Here is a 17,219-nt window from a genome sequence, read left to right on the forward strand (position 1 = left end):
ATATTAATTTCGGCTGCACCGAAACCAGAATACTCTTCACGGGTGCATTTATGCATATTTTTTTTTAATTTTTACCCCAATTCTTATTAAGGCATTCCGTAACATATTTGGTGTGAAATTTAATGCCGTTGAAGTATTTATTTAGTGAGTTATCGCACTTTTAGTAGTTTTCAGCTTAACCGTTATACAGAAAGCGGGCTAGGTTGTCATCCGATTTTAGCCATTTTCGCATTGTATAAGAAGGTGCTAGAAATACTTGTTGTAAGCAAGTTTGGCCGCTTTGACTTCAGTGGATTGTAAGATATGTACTTTAGACCTATTAGAAGGGGCAACACCCACTTTTTAAAAATTTCCATTAAAGAAGTGGGCGTGGCAATAGTCTGATAGTTCAGAAAAACGTGTACAAAGTTTCAAAATAATATCTCAAATTTTACTCAAGTTATCGATTATATATATATAGATTTATTATAAACGATTTATTTATACATATATAAATGATCGCGATGACATGACGAGTCCAATTCCGAGTGACTATCTGTCTGTCCATCCGTCTGTGCAAAAACTGAGATATCGCGTTGAAACTTGGTACACTTGTCCCTTGACACCTTGCGGAGGTTGGCTATACACCATTAAGCGAAATTATATAAAGAGGGCAATAACTAAGTAATTACTTAAGTTACAAAACTGTAACTTGGTACTGGGCATCTGCAGTTTAAACCATTGTAAAATGTGGGCCTGCACGCCTTAATAGGTTCAATCTCAGAAAGTACTAAAGCAATATCAACCAACCTTACTCAAGGCAAGTCATTATAGATCCTTATACAGTGTAAAAATTAGTGAAATTGGATGATATCCACACCGAACCCCCATATAACGGTTTTGTTGAAAGCTACTAAATCGTGTATTACTCACAAAACATATACGGCAGAAGCATTAAATTCTACAGCCAAGATGGTATGAAAAAGCTTCATAGCAATCGGTGCCAAAATTGAACAATAAGCGTGTTGTTGTTGTAACGATTACCCAGTCCGCGTTTGGGTGGTAAATTCCAGACTCGTTGTCGCCGAGGTCATCTAACAGGAGGCCCAGGAAACGTGGTGTTTCGACGGGGTCGGACCATAAGGAGAAGGGTGTTAGATGAGTGGGGTTTGTTGGGCATGCAGAGGTGGTTAGTGTCATGCGGAGACTCATTGCACCCAGGACATGTGTTTGGTATATTGGGGTCTATTCTGGATAAGTAGGAGTTTAACCTGCAACAGTATCCAGAACGAAGTTGCGCGAGGGTCACACTGGTTTCGCGAGGCAACTCGAGCTCTACTTCTGCTATGGGTGGTGGTTTGACTCGTAATACGCCATTCACTGAGAGGGAGTCGGTGAAGGTGTTGATGGCTCCACTGTGAATGGCGGTCAGTGCCTGTCTGAAGTTCGTTGCGTCCGAAGTCCGGTCGGCGTACTGTCTAATGTCGTCGACGTAATCAAGGAAAGACCTCTTGATGTTCCACGGAGGCAGTTTCTACGAAAACACCCCAGCAGAAACTGCTTCGAAAGGAGCTCGTTATGTTCCTTAACCGGAAGCATACGGGCCTCACTGTGTAGGTGTTTGATTGGAGACATCAAGAGGCATCCCGTGATAGTCCGGAGTGCAGTGTTCTGACAGGTCTAAAGCTTCCTCGTCTGCGTGGCACTGCATCCAGGCGACTATATTGGGGCTGCATAATTTAGGACCGGCCGGCCGATTGCCTTGTATGTTGCCAGCAACGTTTCTTTGTCTTTTCCCCAAGAGCTGCCGGCAAGCATGTTTGAGGCTCTGTACTTTGGTAGTTATCGCGGTCGTGTGGGGAGTGAAGGAGCAAAGACTGTCTAGTGTAACGCCTAAAATTTTAGGGTTGTTTACCGTCGGAATTTTGGTGCCATCGACTGAAATGTTTAGATCCAGTCTGTACTCCTTCGTCCAGTTTGTAAATATGGTCGCTGTGGGTTTGGTGGGGGAGAGTGTCAGACTCCTTGCAGAGAAGAAGCGAGAAAAATCAGAGAGATAGCTGTTTACTGTCGAGCACATGCCATCGATTCCATTGCCCGACGTCAATATCGTGCAGTCATCAGCGTACGAGGTCACGGAAATTCTCTCTGGTGGTTGAGGGAGTTTCGAGATGTACAGTAAAGGGGAGAGGACACCACCCTGCGGAACCCCCTGTTTAATTCTTCTCAGTGTGGAGTTTTGACCTCGAAACAGTACGGATGATTGCTGACCGCTCAGGTAGTTCATGGTCCACCGCTTCAGCCCTGAAGGGAGCGTAGATTGTTTGATGTCCTCGAGTAGCGTTGTGTGGTTGACTGTGTCGAAGGCTAGAAGCGAAATCCGACATCGCAGGAACTACTCGAGCAATTTCCACGCATTTCTATGAATAACATTATCTTGAACTACTTATATTTCATTGCATCCATAAACTTGTGGCACAAATAAAGGGTGATCCATTTCGTGGATTCCTACTTTTTAAAAGTTAAAAACATAGAAAATTAAAATTTAATGGGAAATGTTTATTATCACTCGTAAGAACATTCTTTGGCATTTATTTTTTTGAAGATTATCTCTTTTTAATATTGGCCGCGGCTTCGTCTCAGATGGTCCATCCGTTGTGTTCAATTTTCTATGACTCGTTCGAGCATTTTGACTGTGTGATGTTTTGCTCCAAGGTCTGAATCGAAGCGGGATTGTCCCCATAGACTTTAGACTTTACATATCCCCACAAGCAAAAGTCTAACGTAGTGATATCACACGATCTTGGTGGCGAATCGACCGGCCGAAAACGTGAAATTATGTACTCACCGAAGTGTTCTCTCAATAAATCCATTCATTGATGCGATGTGTTGGGAAGTACCGCCGTCTTGCTGAAACTAAATGTCCCCGAGGACACGAGCTTTAATTGTAGGCAATGGCGCGATAACGGTTGTTGTTGTTGTAACGGTCATCTAGTCCTCGCTTGGGTGATAAGTTATAGTTTGGTTGTCGTCGAGGTCAACTATCGGTGTGTGGGGTTCGTTGGGCATGCAAAGAGGTGGTTAGTGTCATGCGGAGACTCATTGCACGCAGGTCATATATTTGGAATGTCGGGGTCTTTTCTGGGTAAATAGGAGTTTAAACTGCTACAATATCCAGAACGAAGTTGCGCGAGGCTACTCGAGCTCTACGTCTGCTATGGGTGGTGGTTTGACTCCTAGTACACCATTCACTGAGAGGGAGTCGGTGAAGGTGTTGATGGCCCTATTGTGAATAGCGGTCAGTGCTTGTCTTAAGTTCGTTGTGTCAAGGAAGGACCTCTTGATGTTCCAAGGAGGCGGTTTCGCTTCAAGCAGACGACTGCAGGGGTGATTTCTACGAAAACATCCCAGCAGAAACTGCTTGGAGAGGAGCTCGTTGTGTTTCTTAACCGGAAGCATACGGGCCTCACTGTGCAGGTGTTCTATTGGGGACATCAAGAGGCATGCCGTGATAGTCCCGAGTGCAGTGTTTTGACAAGTCTGAAGCTTCTTCGTCTGCGTTGCACTACATCCAGGTGACCATATTGGGGCTGCATAATTTAGGACCGGCGGCCGATTGCCTTGTATGTTGCCAGCAACGTTTCTTTGTCTTTTCTCCAAGAGCTGCCGGCAAGTGATTTGAGGATTTTGTTGCGGCTCTGTACTTTGACAGATATCGCGGCCGTGAGGAGCGCATACGCCTAAAATTTTTGGGTTGTTGACTGTCGGAATTTTAGTGCCATCTACCGTTTGGTACTTGGCGACTTTAACGCGTACTACAATCTTTGGCACTCCTGCCTGTCGAAACGATCGTAGGAAGATGGAGCTGGCGGAACAGATCCGAAATTCTGAACCATATATGACGAAGCTCCCACCACAATTATGGGCGCCGTCAGATATTATCATCGCTAGTGGTGGCCTGATAAATAGCATAAGAGGTCGGCCTCTGCTAACCCTCGCATCTGACCATGTGCCCATATTTATCTCGATCGAGAAACCTCCCGACTTTATTTTTGGGTACAAATTGTTTGTTATTTTTACAAAAGCTAACTTTGTCGGTTTTACAAAAATTGCTGAGAGCACCTTTACCGTACTACCCATTCCTACGGACGTAATCGTTGGCGAACGTCAATTCCGCAAGGTAGTCGCAACTGCTATTGCTCGTTTAATTCCAGCTGGAATAATCACGGATCTCCACCCCAATTTCGCAGCCGAAGCAGTTGTTTTAGCAAACGAGCGCGAAACCTTACGCTATGCCAATCTCTATGATCCGCGAATAAGGGATCTCAATTTGGAGATTCGGCACATGATAAATCAGCGTAAGCGGACAAAATGGATAGAGCATCTGAAGTCCTGCAATCTCTCCACCGGGGTGAGTAAGCTTTGGACTACTGTCAAGGCCTTGTCTAATCCGAGGAAACATGACGATCGGGTTGAAATTCAATTCGATGGCCATGCCTCCTTTTACACGAAGAAGCGCTATTTCAGCCAGCAATTCACACTGCACCTTTCGATAGACAAGACCAAACGATGTGTTATCCAAAGGCTGCGCAAAATGTCAAAAGACCGCGTGGCACTTACTTTCACCAATGAGGAGGTTCAGAGTGCCATCAACAAGGCCAAATCGTCCAAATACATTGGCCCTTACGGAATAAGCATGCTGATGCTAAAACATCTAGGCTCGACGGGAGTAAGCTATCTCACCAAGGTTGTCAACCTGTCGCTGACCAGTCTTCAAATACCCAATGTGTGGAAAGTCGGAAGAGTGGTCCCACTACTGAAGCCTGGGAAACCCGCCAACAAAGGGGAGTCTTATCGCCCGATAACTCTGCTTTCCCCAGTAGTGAAGACACGTGAGGCCTTGCTACTCCCGACATTCACTCACCACCTGAGTCTAGCAGACCATCAGCATGGCTTCCGAAAAGTGCACAGCACCACCACAACACTTAGCGTCATAAACGCCCAGATAATTAATGGCCTAAACCAGAAGCCACCATGCGAGAGGACGATCTTCGTAGCGCTGGACATTCAGGGCTGAAGCGGTGGACTATGAACTACCTGAGCGGCCCGCATTCATCCGTACTGTTTCGAGGTCAAAACTCCAAACTTAAAAGAATTAAACAGGGGGTTAGGCAGGACGGTATTCTCTCGCCACTACTGTTTAATTTCTCATTTCGAAACTCCCCCAACCACCAGCGGGAATTTCCGTGACCTCGTACGCTGATGACTGCACGATATTGACGTCGAGCAATGCAATCGATGGCATGTGCTTAAAAGTAAAATGCTATCTCTTCGATCTTTTTCGCTTCTTAAATGCAAGGGGCTTAACAATCTCCCCCCCCTACATCCACTGCGACCATATTAACGAACTGGGCGAAGGAGTACAGACTGGATCTTAACATTACAATCGATGGCGTTGAAGTTAAGTCTGTCAATTACCCTAAGAACCTCACTCATCTAACACCCTTCTCCCTATGGTTTAAGCCCATCGAAACAGTACGTTTTCTGGGCCTATCGTTAGATGACTTCGATGACAACCAACCTGAACCTTACCACGCAAGCGGGGATTATAAAACCACTACAACAACGACGAGGTCGTAATATAGCAGAGGATGTTGAAGCAGTAAGTTTGACGGGGCATGCAAAGAGTTGGAAGAGGATGCACTGAAAGTTTCCGATTTCGCGCAACTTAGTTCAAATTCTGCAGCAGGTTAAACTACTTATTCAGAGCCGCGTGTAATTTTTACAAAAAAAATCCGCTAAGATTTTGTTGATTTCATCCGTTTCCAATTCAATCCACATTCGATACAATGTCTGCTAAAACGTCTTAACAACTAAGTACTTTCGCCACGGTGCTTTTCCTAATGAAATATCTGCATGTTGCTGTTGTAGGGTCATCATCTTTTTCAACAGACATTTGGAAACCTTCTTAAGAAAGTCTCAGTGATCTCAGTTGCAGATAAAGTGTAATTCTACATACCTCTATATGTGGTGGCACTTTATCGATAAGAATTTTTTAATACAACTATGCTTGCTCAATATAATGTAACGCATCTAACTACAAATTTACAATAGTCAATAATAGTATTCAAACAGTACGTCAGTTACTGCAAACGGATTTGAATTATCGGGTAAATTTCAGAATATCATCCCTCGATTGCGGAGTTAAAATGGATACGGATTGAGGTTGTGTTCCATATAAGTAAAATATAGTAAATGCATAGTCCAGCTTAAAAAAAAAAATATATATATATATAGTTGCCGCTGACTTATGGTTTTTGAGTTATTTGCATTTAAAGTTCAAAATTTCAACTCTTAAAAGAACGTATTTCTTCAATTTATAATAAATCTTACACTTATATTTTTAACTTTAATATCCACTAACACTTCACTAATTCGTGTTCACTCATTTATTTTATATTAAATAGTGTAAAAATAACTTTAATGCAATATTTAACTTTTGTTCAATTCTTTTTATTCATACAACAGCAAAAGGGTTGCATTCTAACAAATAAACAGTGTTACCGTATCGACATATTTTAGAAAGGATTTAAAAAGAATAAAGCAAACAGAGACCAATGGCAGGAAATTCATAACACATTATTAGTTTTTCGCCTTCGGCTGCGCTTAAAAAAAATAACCCTGGCCGGTCCAACACCGGGGTGTTTTCAGTTCTATTATGTAGAACTCCTGGTGCAGGTAAGGGCGAATCAGGGGCTAAACGAAAGTTCAGCTTCCTGGACGCCCTTTCGCCAGAGGAGCGAGCGCTGTTCCAGGAGCATGCCAGGGACGACGACGATGACATGCCCTCGTGCAGCGGCGTTCAGCAGGCGACTTCGACTGCGGCCGCTGCGGAAAAAGCAAAAGAGAACCCCACAGAGACTCTCTCGAGCAGGAGCAACTGCTCGGATGCAGAGGAGTCGCAACGGGCGACCTCCGGTGGGGCTCTAAAACGGAAAAGGAAGAGGGGAGGCAGACTACCCCCCCTGCCACCAACGGATGCGCCGGCAAGCCTTACGAATTTGCTCTCGGGCTCATCCGCAACCAGAACGATGGCCTCAATACATCGGCTTGGCGGGTGACCAGCAGCACTGCGGAGGATTCAGGGTGGAGGCTCAACCTCTCCATAGATGACGAATCGTACAAATTCGTCAGGAAGGTGAGCTTCCGTCTGAACTATAGGTTCAGCTCGGTGGTCCTGAGGCCATTCAGGCCTAAAACGACCACCGAGGGCGATGCAGGAGAAAAAATGCAGGTGGATGAGGTTGCGACTCATCCCTGCGCAAGTACGTCAAAGCAGGCGGCAACTGCCGAGACATCGGTGAAGGTCCCTTCCGAGAAGACGGGCGAGCAAGGGGGCGCGCTACCCTCCACTCAGGAGCTTCTGGAGGGGCTCACGAACCTGGCGGGAGACATCGCGGAGGACGGTGAGAATGAGGACCAGTTCCTCATGGAGCCGATCCTGTAGTGGGTCCGCGAATAGAAGTTGCCCAGGTAAACATGCACCACGCGGTGTCAGCCTCGGCGGTTATCGCGAGCAGGTTTACGATCGATGGTCTGGGCATACTACTGATCCAGGAGCCATGGGTCAGAAAAGGAGAGGTCAGGGGCCTCAAAATGGAGTCAAACAAGGTAATTTGGGACCTCTCAAGTGAGAGACCCAAAACCTGCATAGTACTTAGGAACGGTATTGATTTTTTCTGTATTTCAGAATTCCTAACACAGGACCTGGTCGCTGTACAAGCCACGAACGACGAAGGAGCGGACTTCGTCGTGGCAGCGGCCTATTTTCCGGGGGAGACTCCGATAGCACCCCCAGAGGCAATCGGCAACCTGGTAGAGCACTGCAGGCGGAATAAACTGCCCCTCATCATGGGCTGCGATGCGAATGCCCACCACATCGAATGGGGCAGCACGGACTGCAACACACGGGGTGTCTCTTATCAAGTTTTTTAAAATTAATAATAATTTAAGTATAGCAAACGTGGGGTGCGAACCCACCTTTGTAACTATTGTCAGAAGGGAGGTGCTTGACATCACTCTTAGTAGCGAGTCTGAGATGGGGCTGATCTCACAATGGAGGGTATCATCGGAACCCTCCATCTCCATGTCGGATCACCGTATCATAAGATTCGTGCTGGGGATGGGGGTCGGGCAACTCCCTCCCAAGCGTATCCCTAGGAACACGGACTGGGCCGCTTTCAGGGACTCGCTTAAAACAAATGTTAGCAGTAGGGAGCAGCTGGATAGAAGCGCAACGGCTTCTGGATTGGAGAGCAGACTGTCTGCCCTAAACCAATCCATCACAGAAGCCTATCATAGCAGCTGCCCCGTAAAGACAGTCGCCAAGAGCAGTAACTGCTCCTGGTGGTCTAGTAAACTCTCAGTACTGAAAAAAACGGTGCGCAAGCTATTCAATAAGGCTAAGCGCACCGGAAACTGGGAGGAATACAGATGCAGCCTAACTACTTACAATAAGGAGATTAGGACCGCGAAACAGAAGAGCTTTAGGAAGTTCTGTGAGAGCGTCTCCTCTACCCCAGAGGCAGCTAGACTGCATAAGGCTCTGGCTAGAGGCAATACGGACACAGTACTAGCGATCAAACGATCTGATGGGACCTATACGTCCAGCGCAAAAGAAAGAGCTACGGCTCTTCTACTAGCGCGTTTCCCGGAGACGATTCAAGAAGACCAGATTCGACCTATGGTCGAACGAAGGCCGTCACGCTTGGACTGGACAGTCGCAAAACAGCTCTTCACTGCAGACTCTATCAAGTGGGCTCTGACCCCTTTTGAAAAATACAAGTCACCGGGTGCGGATGGTATCCTTCCAGCTTTTCTGCAACAGGGGGAGCAGGTACTACTGCCCCACCTTGTTCGGCTGATGAGGGATAGCATAGCGCTGGCATATATCCCAGAACCATGGCGCACCGCAAAAGTGATCTTCTTACCCAAAGTAGGGAGGAAAGACTACTCATTGGCGAAATCGTTCAGGCCAATAAGTCTTACTTCTTTCCTACTCAAAAGTATGGAAAAGATCATAGACCACGAATTACGATCGAAGGTGCTGAAAGCTTCACCGCTTCATGAGAAGCAACATGCTTACAGAGCAGGTAGATCAACTAACACGGCTCTGTACCAGCTAACCTCAGAGATCCAGAATTCGTTAGATGGGGGCGAGGTGACGCTATGCGCCTTCCTCGACATAGAAGGTGCTTTTGACAACACGTCTCACGAGAACGTGTCAAGAGCACTGGAGAAAAGGAGTGTGGCAGCACCAGTGCGCAGATGGATTGCAGCCGTACTGCGCACTAGGGTGGCGGAAGCCGCAGTAGGAGAAACTAAAATTCGTCTGGGAACAACAAGAGGTTGCCCACAGGGCGGAGTGCTATCCCCCCTACTTTGGAGCCTAGTTGTAGACGTCCTCCTTGAGCGGCTGACTAGCAATGGAATCCGCTGTCAGGGATATGCGGATGACATTGTTATCTTAGCTAGGGGAAAATTTGAAGACACACTCTGCGATATCGTTCAGAGGGGATTGGGACTGGCAAAGGGGTGGTGTAGGGGGGTTGGCTTAAACATCAATCCCGCTAAAACTACAATCATTCCCTTCACCAGACGGAGGTCACTGCCGGGCCTCAGGAATATATCCCTGGACGGCAGAGTGGTTGAGATGTCCAGCACGGTCAAGTATCTGGGACTCACGCTGGATTCCACACTGCGATGGAATCAGCACGTGGACCAGACCCTAACCAAAGCTACAAAAGCACTCATGGTGTGCAACCGACTTGCTGGAAAATCCTGGGGGTGCTCCCCAAGGACTATCAGGTGGATGTACACCATGATTGTGAGACCGATTATCACGTATGGAGCGGTATCGTGGGGTTCGAAAGCATCGCAGACTTCGGTAGGACTTAAACTGTCGAAGCTGCAAAGACTTGCCTGCATCTGCGCGTCGGGAGCAATGCGAACGTGTCCGACCGCAGCACTGGAGGTCATACTAGAACTTTCACCGCTACACCTGGTAATCAAACAGACAGCCAAACGAACTCTGCTCCAAATGACAGCAGAGGGAGCTGGCAAAGGGAAGGTAATCTCATCCCAGCAGATGAAAGAGCTAAGTGAGGAAATACCACTAGCCCTTCTCCCAAGGGATAGCATTACCAAAGTAGTAAACTTCAGCAGGAAGTTCCAAGTAACCCTTGGCAGCAAATCTGAGTGAAAGGACTCTTCACTAGACCTGCTGCTAAAGGGTTGCACCATCAAGTGGTACACCGACGGGTCGAAAACGGAGGAGGGGATTGGTGCAGGGGTCGCTGGGCCAAGCACCAAACTCTCCATTCCCATGGGAGGTTTCCCTAGCATTTTCCAAGCCGAGGTCTATGCTATAAGTCGGTGTGTAGGAATAAATCTCCAACGCAACTATCGCAATAAAAGTATCGCTATACTCAGCGATAGTCAGTCGGCACTAAGAGCGATCTCTGCCTATGAGGTCAGATCTCTCCTAGTGATGGGGTGTATAGAACGGCTGAACAGCCTATCTGAGCACAACCGAGTGCACCTTATTTGGGTGCCTGGCCATAGGGGTATAGCTGGGAACGAACTAGCCGACGAGTTAGCTCGCTCTGCAGCCTCTACAAGAATGGTAGGGCCGGAACCATACTTTGCGGTTTGTCCACATACCATCAAAGAGCTCCTCCGCAGGGAGTAAAGAGCAGACAGGGAGATACACTGGCAACAACTCCAGGGCATGCACCATGCCAGACTGCTAATGGGGGGTTACGACCTCAAGCGGTTCAATGCCATAATTAATCTCCCAAGAAACAAATTCCGGCTACTGGTAGCGTTCTACACCGGCCACTGCAGGCTCAAGAAGCAGCCGGAAACCCCCGAACATCTGCTGATGAACTGCACAGCAGTCTGCAGACGCAGAATCAAGGCCCTGGGATCCATGTCTCCACACAGGGATTGTATCGCCTCACTAGCACCCAGCAGAATTTTGGAATTTATCAATATGCTGGGCCTAGATGACACGATATGATGAACTCCCACGTGCGTTTGCGGTTGTTGTTGTTGTTGTAACGATTATCTAATCCCCGTTTGGGTGATAAATTCTAGATTCGTTGTCGTCGAGGTCATCTAACGGAAGGCCCAGGAAACGAGCTGTTTCGACGGGGTCGGACCATAGGGAGAGGGGTGTTAGATGAGTGGGGTTTGTTGGGCATGCAAAGAGGTGGTTAGTGTCATGCGGAGACTCATTGCATGCAGGGCATGTGTTTGGTATGTCAGGGTCTATTCTGGATAGGTAGGAGTTTAACCTGCTACAGTATCCAGAACGAAGTTGCGCGAGGGTCACTCTAGATTCGCGAGGCAACTCGAGCTCTGTGTCTGCAATGGGTGGTGGTTTGACTCGTATTACGCCATTCACTGAGAGGGAGCCGGTGAAGGTGTTAATGGCTCCACTGTGAATGGCGGTCAGTGCCTGTCTGAAGTTAGTTGCGTCCGAAGTCTGGTCGGCGTGCTGTCTGATGTCGTCGACGTAGTCAAGGAAGGACCTCTTGATGTTCCTAGGAGGCTGCTCCGCTGCAAGCAGGCGTCTGCAGGGGTGGTTTCTGCGAAAACATCCCAGCAGAAACTGCTTGGAGAGGAGCTCGTTATGTTCCTTAACCGGAAGCATACGGGCCTCACTATGTAGGTGTTCGATTGGAGACATCAAGAGGCATCCCGTGATAGTCCGGAGTGCAGTGTTCTCACAAGTCTGAAGCTTCTTATTCTGCGTGTCACTGCATCCAGGCGACCATATTGCGGCTGCATAATTGAGGACCGGCCGACCGATTGCCTTGTATGTTGCCAACAACGTTTCTTTGTCTTTTCCCCATGAGCTGCCGGCAAGCGACTTGAGGGTTTTGTTGCAGCTCTGTACTTTGGCAGTTATCGCGGTCGTGTGAGGAGTGAAAGAGCACAGACTGTCCAAAGTAACGCCTAAAATTTTAGGGTTATTTACTGTCGGAATTTTTGTGCCATCGACTGAAATGTTCAGGTCCAGTCTGTACTCCTTCGTCCAATTGGTGAAGATGGTCGCTGTGGATTTAGTGGGGGAGAGTGTTAGGTTCCTTGCAGAAAAGAAGCGAGAAAGATCGGAGAGGTAGCCGTTTACTTTTGAACACATGCCATCGATTCCATTGCCCGACGTCAATATCGTACAGTCATCTGCGTACGAGGTCTGCGTAGGAGGTCTGCGTTTGCGGTCTTCGGCCGCGCTTCTAAAAGAAATAACACTGGTCGATTCAAAACGTATGGGCGGTATAATCCTTATTTTGTATTTATTTTTATTCGCTTGCAAAAGATTGTAACACTTATTATTTGTTTGCATGCAAACAATTCATTATGGTATGAACAAATAAATTTAAACCAAAGTTATATATTGAATTTAAGTTAGTTTTGCACTAGTTAATACTAAACAAAAGCCTAGAAACGAAGTAGTGATAAAAGTTAAAAATATAAGTGTAAAATTTATTAAAAATCAAAGAAAGGGTCGGCTTTAGTATACCATTCCACGATTTCAGGGTTAAAATGGTATGGTTAGATAGAGGAGATTTTCCAGATCAAGAATATATATTGACAAATTTTATCCTGCGCTTTCTCGATTTATAGTTAATTTTTCTTTTATATTTTGCACTTATTATACACTAACACTTTACTACATCGTTTCTGCATTTTTATTTTATATCAATTATTTTCATATTTGCTTTAGATAAGCATTTTATTTTTTACACAATTTTCGATATATCCACAATAATAAATGTGTTCTATGTTGACATATAATAAGTTTTGCAATATCTATTATATATATATATATATATAAGTTTATAATTTTCAATTTAAATGAATAATAAAAGAGGATTATACCCCAAATACATGAACCATACTTCTTTTCGTTCCATTCTCTTGGTAAATCACGGTATAAATAACTTAATGTTCTTTTGTAAAGTCTTGAATGGTTTTATCGAGGCTCCTGAGATACAGGACAGCTTTGAAATAATCACAGATGGGCCAAGCCTCAGACGCAATCGCTTTATTAAAACAACCAAATCAACTAAAAGCTATGTCATAAACAGTCCTAGAAACAGGATAACTAATTATGTAAATGAAATGACTCCTCAGATCCAGTTCTTCGGAGAGTCCATCCATTCCTTCAACATTGAATTGAGAAGACATCTATACGACTAGTACAATGGCTAAAACTCGGATTATATTATTTTAAACGTTAATTGAATTTCTGTTTCTCCTCTTTGGATTCTCTATATTATGTCTCATTTAATTTTTGTATAAGTTATTTACTATATTCTTGCAATACTAATATTAATATTATTATTCCATTTTACTTAATATTGCCGATTGGCGTTTAGGAATAAATAAATAAATAATACACGGCCAGGGTTATTTTTTAAGCGCGACCGAAGGCCACCAATGCAGAAAGGACAATCTCTAGCCAATAGAGTCAATAAAACATACTTATAAGCAGTAAAGCCTTTTTCTTTTATAAAAATGAAAAATTTAGATATTTTGTAAAGAGTATTTTATTATTATATTTATTTATTTTGATTGCTATCACAATGGTATACTTAAGTTTCCCCCAAAGAAACAACCCCTATAAATAAATGAATTTTTGAACTTAAATGCAAATATGTCAAAAACCATAAGTCGACGGCAACTAAATGAATATACATATTTTCTTAAACTGGACATCCTCTATATTTACATACTCACTTTAAGCCCGAAATCGGGGGATGCTAATCTAAATCCCAGCCATTAAATGTTTAATTTTTAACTGGGAAATGAAAACAAAATCAAAATACATTTATTAAATTGGGCGTCATGTTTTCAAATTATAAAAACAAAAAAAAAAGGATGGTTACAGGTGTTTTGAGTTTCCCTAGTGTTTGCTATTAAATATTATGCGATAATGCGTACACTTTATATTACAATTTCGTTAAAATATCCACATTTCTTTTTCAGATTTTCAGCAGAAGTTGACCTTATGTTAACTATTGTACTATATCTCCCGCTACTATATTATCATGATTCCGTTGGGAAAGCATCACTAATATATATGTAACGAGTAAATATTATAACTCGTTATAGTTTCCTTAACTCGTTTGTTGCTTTTACGGAAAAAATTATTATTTTTTATCACAATTTCATAATTTAGGCCGATATTTGATTTAGTTTCTGTTTTTCTACATTAATATTAAATATTCCAACTTTCATATACATAAATCGCAAGCACAAAGTATGTGGTTGCATACGTAGAAATTTGTCACTTCAATTGTTCAACTAGTTCGTAAACCAATCTCGGTGATGTACGATTCGAAACCTTTTCCATGTGAATGCCCGTACCTTTGCATATTTTCAAGTAAAATATTTGCCCAATCCTTTTAGTCACAATATAATCAAATAAAAAATAGTATAATGTATATTTTAAGTGAAATTTTAATTATTATTACTCTCCTACTACGTTATTATTACCATATTTGTTATTAATTTGAACAAATATTATAAGGAACCAATATCACGTAGTCACACGCGAAGTTACCATAAAACACCTAACTTATCACAAAGTCTTATAACATCTAATTGAAATAAAATAGTTGCATACTTTTAAAACTCCAAGGAAATTTTCACGTTTTTACTTTTTTTAATGCAATGAATCGCACAACGACGTGTAGTCTCCGTAGATTAAACGAACGAACGAATTATATAGGCAAAAAGGCCGAAGCAAATATTTAGCACAAGGGTTGCAATGAGGTTACCCTGGCTGATATTAGCATGAGTGCACACTGTATATACATTTTTAATGCTTTCAGCACGGCACGACAAGTCTGCGCGACAGCGCAATTGTCTGGTCAGCCAATGTCGTCTTGAAGCCAGCTTCTATATCATTTTGAAGACGGCAGAGACATATTAAACAGCTGATGTACACAATTTCGTTGTTGTCGTACTAAAACCTTTCACTTCAATGAAATTTTTTTTTTTTAAGTAAAATTTGTTGTCTAAAAACAAATAGGTAAACATATCGATTCATTGTTTTAAATTATCAATTAACAAATAATATATCAGTGATATTTTATGCTTCTTATATAACATTAGATTTGATAGAGGCTTGAATAATTTTATATTTCACATATTAGTGAAAACACTATGAAACTGCGCACTACCACAAAACCGCAAAAGTACAATTATACGAGTACATCCATTAATTATCAAAAATGAATATTATATATATATATATATTATATTAGGTGTAGTAAAATGAAATCCTTTATTTTTCCACTAGAAAGCGTTATTTATCTGTATCTCGCGTTGCATAAGTGCGATCGGGTTCGGCTAGATGGCGTTAGAAAGATGACATTTCGTACTAAAAAAGTTTTGTGATTGGTTGATTCAGTTTTGTTTTAGCGCGCATCAAAGATGGAAACTAGTAAAGCAAAAATAGCTATATTTCACAGTTTTTCTTCGATAAGGGCGATTATGGTCCTGATACTGTAACAGCCAATCATGCGCAATTTTGGTTTAGACGATTCCGTTTCGGTAATTTGGAAATCGCCGAGTCCAAACATTGATTACGATTGTCCAGGAACTAAACATTGCACAAAAAACAAATTAGAACCATTTGAATAAGGTTGGATACGAAAAGTAATAATTAAAGCACTCAATTTCATGCAAAAATAATGGATTTATTTTTACTACACATGTATACTAATATTATAAATGCGAAAGTCCGTTTGTTTGTTAAGCTTTCACGCAAAAACTACTTAACAGATCATCATGAAATTTTGTACATATACTCTTGGAGGTGTCAGAATGAACATAGGATACTTTTTATTAAAAAATCTGTAAATTTTTTACGGATTATTAAAAAAATTATTTTGGAGGATTATATATGTTTGTAAAATAAATTTGAAAATTTTGAATTTTGAAAAAAAAAAGTTTGGCAGATATGAAGTTATTGGCTCAATGGATAAAAAATGTCAGCATTGTGATGCTTTTAAATGGAAAGATGAAACTGCTGGAATGTGCTGCAGCACTGGTAAAGTTTCACTTCCATTACTTGGTGAATCAGAAGAACCTTTAAAAACTTTATTATTTAGTGTTACAGCTGAGTCAAAACGATTTCTAAGTAAAATAAGGAAGTATAATTCTTGCTTTAAAATGACATCCTTCGGAGTTGATAAAGTGATAAGAATGCCTTAATTTTCACCAACCTTTCCTGTACAAGGACAGATATATCATCGAATTGGATCACTATTTCCAGGAAATAATGAGCAGCATAAATTTTTGCAGGTGTATTTTATGGGTGATGAACAAAATGAAGTAAATCGTCGTTGCCAGTATATTGGTGAAGTATAAGGAGAAACATTTTTAAAAATTCAACGAATGTTACACAGTCACAATGATTTGGTGAAGATTTTTAAAAGTGCAATAGACAACTGGTCTTCAGATATTTACAAAGTTGTCATTCATGCTGATCGAACTCCATGTGGTGAACATGAGAGGCGTTATAATGCACCGATGGTCAATGTAGTTGCTGTTTTGGTTACTGGTGACCCGTGCTCTCTTCGAGACAAAGTGTTACGAGCACATGATAATGCGTTAAAGCGCGAACCTGATACTCATAAATTTTATGATGCTTTGCAGTGTCTATTAATTTTCAGTAAAGGTGAATCAGGATATCATTTCAATATTTCAGTCATCAATCCGACAACGAACGAGCCAACTCCAAATAAAAAAGTTTCCTGTATGGACTTTTATGCGTTTTACATGATGCATTGACTTCAATCTTCTTCTGCGTACAAGGCAACTCTTCAATCAATTGTTAGTAGATATGTATATGAAGATTGTTCGCGTCTAGTGCCATATGAACTCCATTGAATGGCAAAAACGAGGTCTACCACATGTGCACATATTGATTTGGTTAAAAAAGAAGCTACTTCCTAATCAAATCGACAACATAATTAGCGCTTTAAATTCGAGATACAGAAGAAGATAAACATTTGTTCGACGCGGTTATTAAAAACATGATCCACGGTCCCTGTGGAACTCGAATCCCTGCATCACCTTGCATGAATGATGGCAAGTGTACAAAAAAATATCCTTTTAGAGAAACAGTTTACAGTGGTAAGGGTTACCCGTTATATAGA

At 42.7% G+C, this 17,219-nt stretch overlaps 1 protein-coding gene across 3 annotated transcripts in view; it reads right to left on the reverse strand.

Annotated features, from left to right (window-relative positions):
• Gyf (GIGYF family protein Gyf) overlaps positions 1–14,826 on the reverse strand; it is a 33,619-nt gene extending 18,793 nt beyond the window's left edge. For 2 of the 3 annotated variants that reach the window (XM_036376714.2, XM_036376711.2), the window contains exon 1: positions 14,678–14,826. The gene's annotated coding sequence lies outside the window, so the exon portion shown is untranslated. Of the gene's footprint in view, positions 1–14,547 lie in introns of all 3 variants that reach the window. The other variant, XM_036376713.2, reaches the window with a different exon arrangement.
• Between the last annotated feature and the right edge of the window lie 2,393 nt (positions 14,827–17,219).

The sequence above is a fragment of the Bactrocera oleae genome, chromosome X (genome assembly GCF_042242935.1).
Source record: "Bactrocera oleae isolate idBacOlea1 chromosome X, idBacOlea1, whole genome shotgun sequence".
NCBI classification, from domain to species: Eukaryota; Metazoa; Arthropoda; class Insecta; order Diptera; family Tephritidae; genus Bactrocera; species Bactrocera oleae.